The sequence below is a fragment of the Orycteropus afer genome, unplaced genomic scaffold (genome assembly GCF_000298275.1).
Source record: "Orycteropus afer afer isolate SDZICR_OR568_19922 unplaced genomic scaffold, OryAfe1.0 scaffold00115, whole genome shotgun sequence".
Lineage (NCBI taxonomy): Eukaryota > Metazoa > Chordata > Mammalia > Tubulidentata > Orycteropodidae > Orycteropus > Orycteropus afer.
Genome location: NW_006921702.1, coordinates 2,241,162 through 2,252,417, shown reverse-complemented (window position 1 = coordinate 2,252,417; position 11,256 = coordinate 2,241,162).

Here is an 11,256-nt window from a genome sequence, read left to right as displayed (position 1 = left end):
ATGAAAGAGGGGGAGGCCTTCAATGAGATGGATTGACACGGTGGCTGCGATGATGGGCTCAAGTATAGCAGGGATCATGGAGCTGGTGTGGGATCAGGCAGTGTTTCATTCTGCTGTGCATGGGGTCATTATGGGTTGGAAACGACTTGATGGCACCTAACAACAACAACAGATATTCGTGAGCTGAAATGGACTGGTTTTGGCCATTTTGAATCATATAATCATGTGGTTTACTATGTCAGGAATGACAGATTAAAGAGGATGGCTGTTGTATTCATCATTAAAAAGAATATGTCAAGTTCCATCCTGAAGTACAATGCTGTTAGTGACAGGATAGTATCCATATGCCTACAAGGAAGACTAGTTAATACTATCATTCAAATGTATGAGCCAACCACTAAACCAAAAGATGAAAAAGTTGAAGATTTTTACTAACTTCTGCAGTCTGAAATTGACCAAACATGCAATCACGATGTACTGGTTATTTTGGTGATTGGAATGCAAATGTTGGAAACAAAGAAGAATCATCTGGGGAAGGAGGGGGACATTCTACAGATAACCCACACATTTAATCCTTCTTCCAACTGAGACTCTGAGTAACTAAGTAAAGCAGAAACAAATAATGATACTGGAGTTGTGAACAACTAAGGAAAAGATAAAGTGTTAGATTCAGTGAAGGTGAAGAAAGAGAGCAGATTAAACAACTGGGAAAAATAAATGAACCTGCCCAGCCAGAGGAAATGGAGAATGAGATGAGTCATTAGAAATACAAAAGAGGTCAAAGACAAGGGAAGGAAAGCAAAAAGAAATTATGGAACCCTCAAGAGTTGGAGAGTCAGAATAGCCACACCAGGAGTTTTTTGACATGACCTGGGGCTCTGAGTGAGTAGGATAATCTTACTAGAAAATGGTTTAAGTCCTCCCCTTGTCTTAGGCTGGTGCAGAGTCCATAAGAGAGTGGGAGGAAGGGAGAAACTCCCAGCAAATAGTCAGAGCCCTGGAGCAGGTGCACAGCAGTGGGCTTGGGTCTAACTCTTGGATGACTTATTTTGTCACAGAGTGGACCTGAGTACTGGGATTTTGCAGCTTCTCCATCCAAGCAGAAAGTGGTGGCCCTCTACCCATTGGGTGCTCTTTTGGTTTTGAACTGCAGGTTTTTGACTGACAGTAGGGCATCATCATCAGTAGATGCCTCAGAAGGACCCAGGCTGCCCTGCCCATGCCTGCATTGTTGACTGAATTATCTTTCCCCAAATTCAGATAACTCTGTCTACCTTTCTCTTCTGAGGTTCATTTCTGAAGCCACTTTTTCTTTCTTCCTTTTCTCCCATCTTGTCCAAAATGAAGAACACATTAAATGTCTACCAGACAACCAGAGCTATTGCACTGAAAACTTCACCCAATAAACAGGTAACCAGTAGCTCCTGTGCCACAGGATCAATGCCAGATGGTGAACAACACCTGCTTGTCCCAACTCCAAATACTCTTCATGATAAACAAAGACCTGTCCCCACATCCCCATCAGTGATTCCACCAAAACCCACAAGGGAGAGCTGGAGAGCAACCCAGTACACCTGAGTTAATAAACAAAGAAATATGGCTGCTTCACACGTTCAGATATAGTAAGACATAAAATCAGGGTGAAAAAACTCAATACATAACTAAAAAAGACTACAACTTCAAAATGTCTAGTAAACAACAGACAACTTCAAATCAATCAAACAAACAAAGAAACAAAACAGGACAAAACAATATAAATTAAAGCCCAGGCTAAAGAATTACTTATTGTGGAAGAAAAATAAGCAATGGAACTATCTGAGAAGGAATTCAGAATTTTTTTATATATATACACACACACACAGGACTCTTCAGGAGCTCAAAAGAACCATAAACAGAAACAATGAGAAGACAGAGAATACCCTGGAAGAATTCAGGAAAATCACTCAAGAACAAAATAACAAGATAAATACACAATTAGAACTCATACAAAAGCAGCAGTTATAAATCCAGAAGATGAACATTTAAATTATAGAGATAGATAACACAATTGAAGGTCAAAACAATAGACTAGAACTGACTAAAAATGCATTTCCCAGTTAGAAGACAAATCCCTTGATGCAAGCCTATATGAAGAAAAATAAGAACAAATGTTTAGAGAAATGAAAAGAACCTAAGAGTTATATGAGATGACATGAAAAGAAGCAACATATAACTCATTGGAATACCAGTAGAAGAGGAGGCAAAAAAATAAAAAGAGAGAGAGAGAAAAAAATTTGTTGAACACTTGCTAACAGAAATATTCCCTCATATCATGAAGGAAGAAAAGATATTCATCATAGAAGCTCAAAAAGTCCTATACAGAATAGTTCCCAAGAGAAAGTTACCAAGACATATCATAATCAAACTCTCCAAAACAAAAGACAAAGAAAGAAACATGGGAGCAGATAGGGGAAAATGAAATGTTGCCTACAATGGCAACCAATAAGACTAAACTCTGATTTCTCAGTAGAAACCACTCAGGCAAGAAGGCAATGGGAATGGTATATATAAAACATTGAAGGAAAAGAATTGCCAGCCAAGATTCTGTATCTAGCCAAATTATCCCTCAAATATGAGGGTGAATAAAGACATTATCAAAAAAATCATAATTAAGGGAATTTGTGAAACACAGACCAACCCTACAAGAAACACTAAAGTGAGTCCTTCCAATAGAGAACTCAAAACAGAGAACAACAAATTAAAATCAAGACACTTGACACCACAACTTAGAAACCAAACCAGAAACAGATGTTCAAAATAAGCTCATAAAATAATGTACACATAGAAAGAAGGGAGTCAGTCTGCAGAAAACACAAACAAGAAGACAAATAGAGGAAATAAAAGTTTTAATTACAAATCTTCCAAGTGGAGAGGAAAACAGGGCAATGTCTTTATAGAAAAGACTCTTCTAAACTTAGGGAGATAAGAATTTACTTCAGAGTAACCACAGCCAAAATTACAATCCTCTAAAGCAACCTCAGAAACAAGAAAAACACATGGGCTTAGTAAGCACAAAACCAACAATAATGAAGAAAAGAGGGAAAAAATAGGAAAAAAAAATCACTTGATAACAAAACAAAATCAGCACAGAAAAATATTTGGAAAAAGGAAATCATCAACAGCACAACAAAAAACACAATAGAATGACAGCAATCAATTCATACCTATCACTAATTACACTCAATATGGATGGACTAAATGCACCACTCAAGGAAAAGAGAGTGCCAGATTGGATAAGAGAAGAAGATGCATCGATGTGCTACCTACAAGAGACCCACCTTAGACACAAAGATAAAAACAAATTAAAAATTAAGGGGTGGAAAAAAAATATACCAAGCTAATGGCAACCAAAAAAGAGTAGGAGTGATGATAGTTATTTCTGATAAAATAGAATTCAAGTTGAAAAACAGCACAAGGGACAAAGAAGGACACTATATGATGCTAAAACGGTCAACTGACCAAGAAGACATTATCATATAAATATCTATGTATTCAATTAAAGAGGTCAAAAATACATAAAGCAAATAATAGCTGAATTGAAAGGAAAAATAGACAACACTACAATAGTTGTAGGATATTTTAACACACCACTTTTAAGGAGGGACAGAACAATTCGAAGACAATTCAACAAAGATACAGAAGAATTCAACAACACAATCAACCAACTTGACCTCATACACATATACAGAGCACTCCACCCAACAAAAGCACAAAACACATCTTCTCCAATGCACATGGATCATTCTCCAGAACAGACCATGCATTATGACACAAAACAGACCTCAATACATTCAAAAACATTCAAACACTTCAAGCATCTTCTTAAGTCAAAATGCTATAAAATTAGAAATCAATAATAGGAAGATCAAGGAAAAATAGAAATTGAATAATACACCACCCCAAAACTACTAGGTAACAGAAGAAATAAAATATAAATTTAAAAATTTTCCTAGAAACAAATGAGAATGAAGAAACAGTGTACCAAAACATTTGGGATACAGTGAAATCAGTATTCAGAGGTCAATATATAGCAATAAATGTACACATCAAAAAAGAAGAAAGAATAAAAATCAACATTCTAACTCAACAACTCCAACAATTAGAAAAAGAGCAACAAATGAAATCTACAATATCCAGAAGTAAGGAAATAATTAAGATCAGAGCAGACCAAAATGAAGCAGAAAACAAAAAAAAAAAAAAGAGAGAGAAAATCAACAAAACAAGAAGCTGGTTCTTTGAAAGGATTAACAAACTTGACAAACCACTGGCAAATTTAACAAAGGAAAAGAAAGAGAAGATGAAAATGACATGAATAATAAGTGAAAGGGTGACATCACAACAGAACCAAATGAAATACAAAAGTCACTAACAAAATAGAATGAAAAACTATACTCCAAGAAAAACAATCAATGTAATCTACCACATAAACAAAATAAAAGAGAAGAAACATATGATCACATCAATTGATGTAGAAAAGACATTTGATAAAATCCAACACCCGTTCTTTTTCAAAACTCTTAACAAAGTAGGGATAGAAGGGAAAATCTTCAACATAATAAAGGGTAGCATAGAGTCTAAGGCACTTGACAGCTAAGCAGAAGGCTGGTAGTTCAAATCCACCAGCCACTACTCAGAAGGAAGATGGGGCAATCTACTTCCGTAGTGATACTGCCTCAGAAACCCAAGGAGGGGTCACTATGAGTTGGGTCCAACTCGATGGCACATAACAACAACATACAATACCAACAGCCAACACAATTGTTAATGGAGAAAGACTCAAAAAATTCCCCTTGCAAATGGGAACCAGACAAAGATGACTTCTATTTAACATTGTACTGGAAGTTCTAGGCAGGGCAATAAGATGAGAAAGAAAAATAAAAGCTATCCAAATTGCCAATGAAGAAGTTAAGCTACCTCTGTTTGCGATGACATGATCCTATACATAGAAAACCTAAGAAACTCAGCAAAAAAATTACTAGAACTAATAGAAAGTTTCAGCAAAGCAGCAGGATACAAGGTCAACAAACAAAAGTCAGTTGGATTCCTTTACATCAACAAAGAGGCCTCTGAAAAGGAAATAAGGAAAATAATATCATTTACAATGTTGTTGTTGTTGTTATGTGCCGTCAAGTCAGCCCCGACTCATAGCGACCCCTCCTTGGGTTTCCGAGGCAGTATCACTACGGAAGTAGGATTGCCCAACCTTCCTTCCGAGGAGTGGCTGGTGGGTTTGAACCACCAGCCTTCTGGTTAGCAGTCAAGTGCTTTAGCCACTATAGCCACCAAAAAGATAAAATATTTAGGAATAAATCTTACCAGGGACACAAAAGACATACACAAAGAAAACTACAAAACACTACTAAAAGAAACTGTAAGGAAGACCATGCCTTGTTCATGGAAAAGAAGACTGGATATTGTGAAAATGCGAATATTACTCAAAGCAATCTACACATACAATGCAATCTTGATCCAGATTCCATCAACTGTTTTTGAGGATATGGAAAAAAAACAATCACTAATTTCAATCACTCTTTCAAAGGAAAGAGACCTTGGATAAGCAAAGCACTACTGAAGAAGAGAAACAAAGTAGGAGGTCTCACACTCCCAGATCTCAAAACCTACTATACATCTACAGTAAGTAAAACCATGTAGTATTGGTACAATGATAGACAGATAAACCAATGAAACATAATAAAAACCCAGAAATAAACCCATCCATCTATGAACAGCTGATCTTTGACAAAGGACCAAAACTCATGGGGAAGAGATAGCCTCTTCAACAAATGGTGCTGGCAAAATTGGATATCCACTTGCAGAAAAAATGAAACAAGACCCATACCTCACCCCATACACAAAAAGGAACTCAAGTTGGACCAAAGGCTTGAACTTAAAACCTGAAACTATAAAGCTCATCAAAAATAAAATAGGGGTAAATCTCGGGGCCCTATTCTATGGCATACACAGACTATCAAGCATAACCCAAAATGCACAGGCAGTAGAAGAAAAGGTAGATGTACTGGGACTTTTTAAAAATTAAATTCTGATGTGCACCAAAAGACTTCTCCAAAAGGTCCAAAAGAGAACCTACAGATTGGGAAACAATATTTAGCTATGACATATCTGAGAAGGGACTTATCTCCAAAATTTATAGAACACTTCAACATCTCAAAAACAAAAAGGTAAAAACCCAATTCAAAAATGTGCAAGGGACATGAACAGACACTTCACTAAAGAAGATATACTGGCAGCCAAGAAACTGATGCAAATCAAAACAACAGTGAGATAACAATGATAGTAAAGTTCAATGAGACAGAAAATAATAAATGCTAGTGAGGTTGCAGAGAGTTTGGAACTCTCAAACACTGCTTGTGGGACTGCAAAATGGTATAACCATTGTGGAAAATAGTACAGCATTGCCTTAAAAAACTGAAAATAGAAATACCATTTGACCCAGCAATTCTAGTACTAGGAATATATCTTAAAGAGGTGACAGACAGGACACGAATAGATATATGTACACTCGTGTTCATTGCATCACAATTAGCTACAGCAAAGAGATGGAAACAAACTAAAAGTCCATCAACAGATGAATGGATAACCAAATTATGGTATATTCACACAGTGGAATATTATGCAACATTAAAGAATAATGAAGAATGCATGAATCATCTCACAATGTAGATGAAATTGGGTGACATTATGCTGAGTAAAATAAGTCAATTGCAGAAGGGCAAATATTGTATGAGGCCATTATTGTAAAAAGTCAAGGAAAGATTTACTCATGGAAGGAAATTCACTTTGTTGGTTACCAGGGATAAGAGGGTCAGCAGCTGGAACAGGTAAGATGGGCGGGGGACATCCTTCAGATGGCAGGAAGCAGTGGCAGACAGGGCCAACAGGAACAGGTATGGGATAGCCCAGAAAGTGAGCAGAGCAGTTGGAACAGCTAAGGGTGACAAACTTGTCTGTCAGTTTGTCATACTGTGGTGGCTTTCATGTTGCTGTGAGGCTGGAGGCTCTGCCAGCAGGGGTGTCCATGATGGACCAGTTTTGGTGGAGCTTCCAGATTGAGACAGACTTAGAAGAAGGAAGTGGCCATCCACTTCCCAAAGAATTGGCCAGTGAAAACCTTATATGAATAGTAGTGCAACACTGTCTGATATATTACTGGAATATTTTATGAATGGCCCTGAAACATTGTCCAATACAGTATTGGAAAATGAGCCCCTCAGGTCAGAAGGTTCTCAAAATATGACTGGGAAAGAGCTGCCTCATCAGAATAGAGCTGACCTTAGTGGTACAGATAAAGTAGAGCTTTTGAGACCTCCATTTGCTGAAGCAACATGACTCAATATGAGAAGAAACAGCTGCAAAGATCCATTGATAATCAGAACCCGGAATGTATGAAGCACGAATCTAGGAACATTAGAAGTTCTCAAAAATGAAATGGAATGCATAAAGATAGATATCCTAGGCATTAGTGAGCTAAAATGGATCATTTTTGGCCAATGTGAATGAGAGAACTGTATGACCTATTATGTCGGGATTGACAAATGGAAGAGGAATGGCAAGCCATTCATCACCAAAAAGAATGTTTCAAGATCTATCCTGAAATACAATGCTGTCAGTGATTGACTAATATCCATACACCTACAAGGAAAGCCAGTTAATACTACTATAATTAAAATTTATGTACCAACCACCAAAACCAAAGATAAGAAAATTGAAGATTTTTACCAGCTTCTGCAGTTTGAAATTGACCAAACATGCAATCAACATGTGCTAATTATCACTGGTGACTGGATTGCAAAAGTTGGAAACAAAGAAGAATCACTAGTAGTTGGAAAATTTGGCCTTGGAAATAGAAATAATGCTTGAGTTGGCATGATAGAATTTCACAAGACCAAAGACTTATTCATTGCAAATACCTTTTCTCAACAACACAAACAGCCACTTTACATGTGGACTTCACCAGATGGAATACACAGGAATTATATTGACTATATCTATGGCAAGAGGTGATGGAGAACCTCAATATCTTCAGCCAAAACAATGCCAGGAGCTGATTGTGGAGCTGACCATCAACTGCGCATTTGCAAATTCAAGCTAAAGTTGAAGATTATTAGAACAAGTACAAAGGAGCCAAAACATGACATTGATTATATCCTTCCTGAATTTAGAAACTATTTAAATAGATTTGATGCATTGAACACCAAAGACCAAAAACCAGAGGAATTATGGGATGACATCAAGAACATCATCCATGAAGAAAGCAAAAGGTCATTAAAAAGACAGGAAAGGAAGAACAAACCAAAATTTATGTCAGAAGACTCTGAAATTTGGCTTTGAACAGATAGTAACTAAAGCAAATGTGAGAAATGACAAGCTAAAAGAGCTAAATAGATTTCATTGAGCAGCTCAAGTAGACAAAATCAATTATAATGAAATGTGCAAAGATGTGGAGTTGGAAAGCGAAAAGGGAAGAACATACTGGGCATTTCTCAAGCTGCAAGAACTGAAGAGGAAATTTAAGGCTCGAATTGTAGTATTGAAAGATTCTATAGGCAATATATTGAATGATGCAGGGAACATCGAAGAACATGGAAGGAATACACAGAGTCACTGTACCAAAAAGAAATGGTTGATGTTCATCCATTTCAGGAGGTGGCGTATGATCAAGAACCAATAGTATTGTTGGAAGAAGTCAAAGCAGCACTGAGGGAAGTGGCAAAAAAACAAGGCTCCAGGATTGATGGGATACACATTGAGATGTTTCAACAAATGGATGCCGTACTATAGGCACTCACTTGGCTATGCCAAGAGATTTGGAAGACAACTTACTGGAAAAGATCCTTATTTTTACCCATTCCAAAGAAAAGTGATTCCACAGGATGTGGAAATTATTGGAAAATATCGTTAACATTGCATGCAAGTAAAATCTTACTGAAGATAATTCAAAAATGGTTACAGCAGTATATGGACAGAAAACTTCCAGAAATGTAAGCTGGATTCAGAAGAGGATGTGGAACGAGGGATATAATTCATGATGACAGATGGATCTTGGCTCAAAGCAAAGAATACCAGAAAGATGTTTACTTGTGTTTTATTGATTATGCAAAGGCATTCGATTGTGTGATCATAACAAATTATGGAAAACAGAGAAGAATGGGAATTCCAGAATGCTTAGTTGTGCTCATGAGGAACTTCTACATGGACCAGGAGGCTGTCATTCAAACAGAACAAGGGGTCACTGCATGGTTTCAAATCAAGAAGGGAGTGTGTCAGAGTTGTATTCTTTCATCGTATTTATTCAATCTGTATACTGAACAAATAATCTGAGAGTCTGGACTATTGAAGAAGAAGTTGGCATCAGGATTGGAAGACAGATCATTAACAACCTGCGTTGTGCAGATGACACAATTTTGCTCACTGAAAGTGAGGATGACTTGAAACACTTACTGATGATGATTGAAGACTACATTCTGCAGTATGCATTATGCTTAAACACAAAGAAAACAAAAATCCTCACAATGGGGCCAATAAGCGGCATCATGATAAAAGGAGAAAAGGTTGAAGTTGTCAAAGACTTCGTATTACTTGGTTCTCCAATCACACCAATGGAAGTAGCAGTCAACATATCAGACATCATATAGCATTGGGCAAGTTGGCTGCAAAAGACCTCTTTCAAGTGCTGAAGAGCGAAGGTGTTTCCTTGAAGACTAAGGTGCACCTGACAGAAGTCATGTATTTTCAATCACCTCATATGCATGTAAGAGCTGGACAATGAAAGAGGAAGACGAAAAAAGAGTTGATGATTTTGAGTTGTGGTGCTGGTAAAGAATGCTGAAAGTGCCATGGACTGTTAAAGAACTAACAAATCTGTCCTGGAATAAGCACACCCAGACTGCTCCTTGGAAGTGACAACGGCCAGACTTCGTCTGACCTATTTTGGTCATGTTGTAAGCAGGGACCATTCCCTGGAGAAGGATATCATGCTTGGCAAAGTGGGGGTGGAATGAAAAAGGGGAAGGCCGTCAATGAGATGCATTGACACAGTGGCTGCAATTATGGGCTCAGGCATAGCAAAGATCATGGGGCTAGCAGAGGTCCAGGCAGTGTTTAGTTCTGCTGTACATGAGGTCACTATGAGTTGGAGACAACTCTTTGGCACCTAACAATAAGGGATAGGAGGGAAAGGAAGGTAAATTTCATACTAGTTTGGGGTCACATATTGATTTGGATGAGGGGAGGGATGGTATGGAAAGAGTCTGTGATCAGCATGATGACATTGGGGAGAGGAAGGAGACTGAAAGTTGCACATGAGATATCGACAACAGAGGCAAAGACTAGTACATGCACAATTTTGCATTACCCCTAACACCAAATACCAGGATAAGGATAAATGCATAGGCAGGTGAAAAGACTAGGTGGGGATCAGAGAATAGGAATATATCCTAAACCAAGAATAGATACAGCTCAGAATAATCTTACATATGCACTTGTGCTACAAAATTAGCCACATACATTACAGAAGCAACAAAAGACAGAGTTGGAGTAACTTCTCAGAGACAACCAATCACCTTGAGAGAGAGAATCACTGGGCCTGTATACTCAAGATCATAGTCTCATGTCCAATTGGTACAAAACAGTATGTAAAAGTCTTGTTCTACAACCTACTTTGGTGAGTAGTGACTGGGGTCTTAAAAGCTTTCAAATGGCCATCTAAGATGCAACAATTTTCTCCTCTCATCTGAGTGAAAGAAGAGAGAAGAAAATCAAAGCCATCTGGAAAAAATTAGTCCAAGGATAAGATGAAACATGAGGACCACAGCCTTCATGACCTTGAGACCAGAAATAGATGGTGCCTGGCTACCAATGCCAATCACTCATAAAGACATCAAAACTAGAGATAGTGGATAGAGTGGGAGGAAAAAAATTCAAGAACACAAAAATGACCAGATTACTGGTCACATATAGAGACTGGTGGAACCACTGAGACTATGGGCCCAGGTTAACTTTCAGGCCTAGAAATGGACTCACTTCCATGGTTTGGCTCTCAGGCCAACAGTAGAAAGACCTACATGAAAGACACTTATCAGAGAGCAATGCCCCCACTTACTCTAGGAAGATGTATCCCTTAGACTAAGCAGTCATAAGACATCAGAGGGACAGCATTCACATAGAAGGAAAGCTGAACAAACAGGAATGCATAGTTAA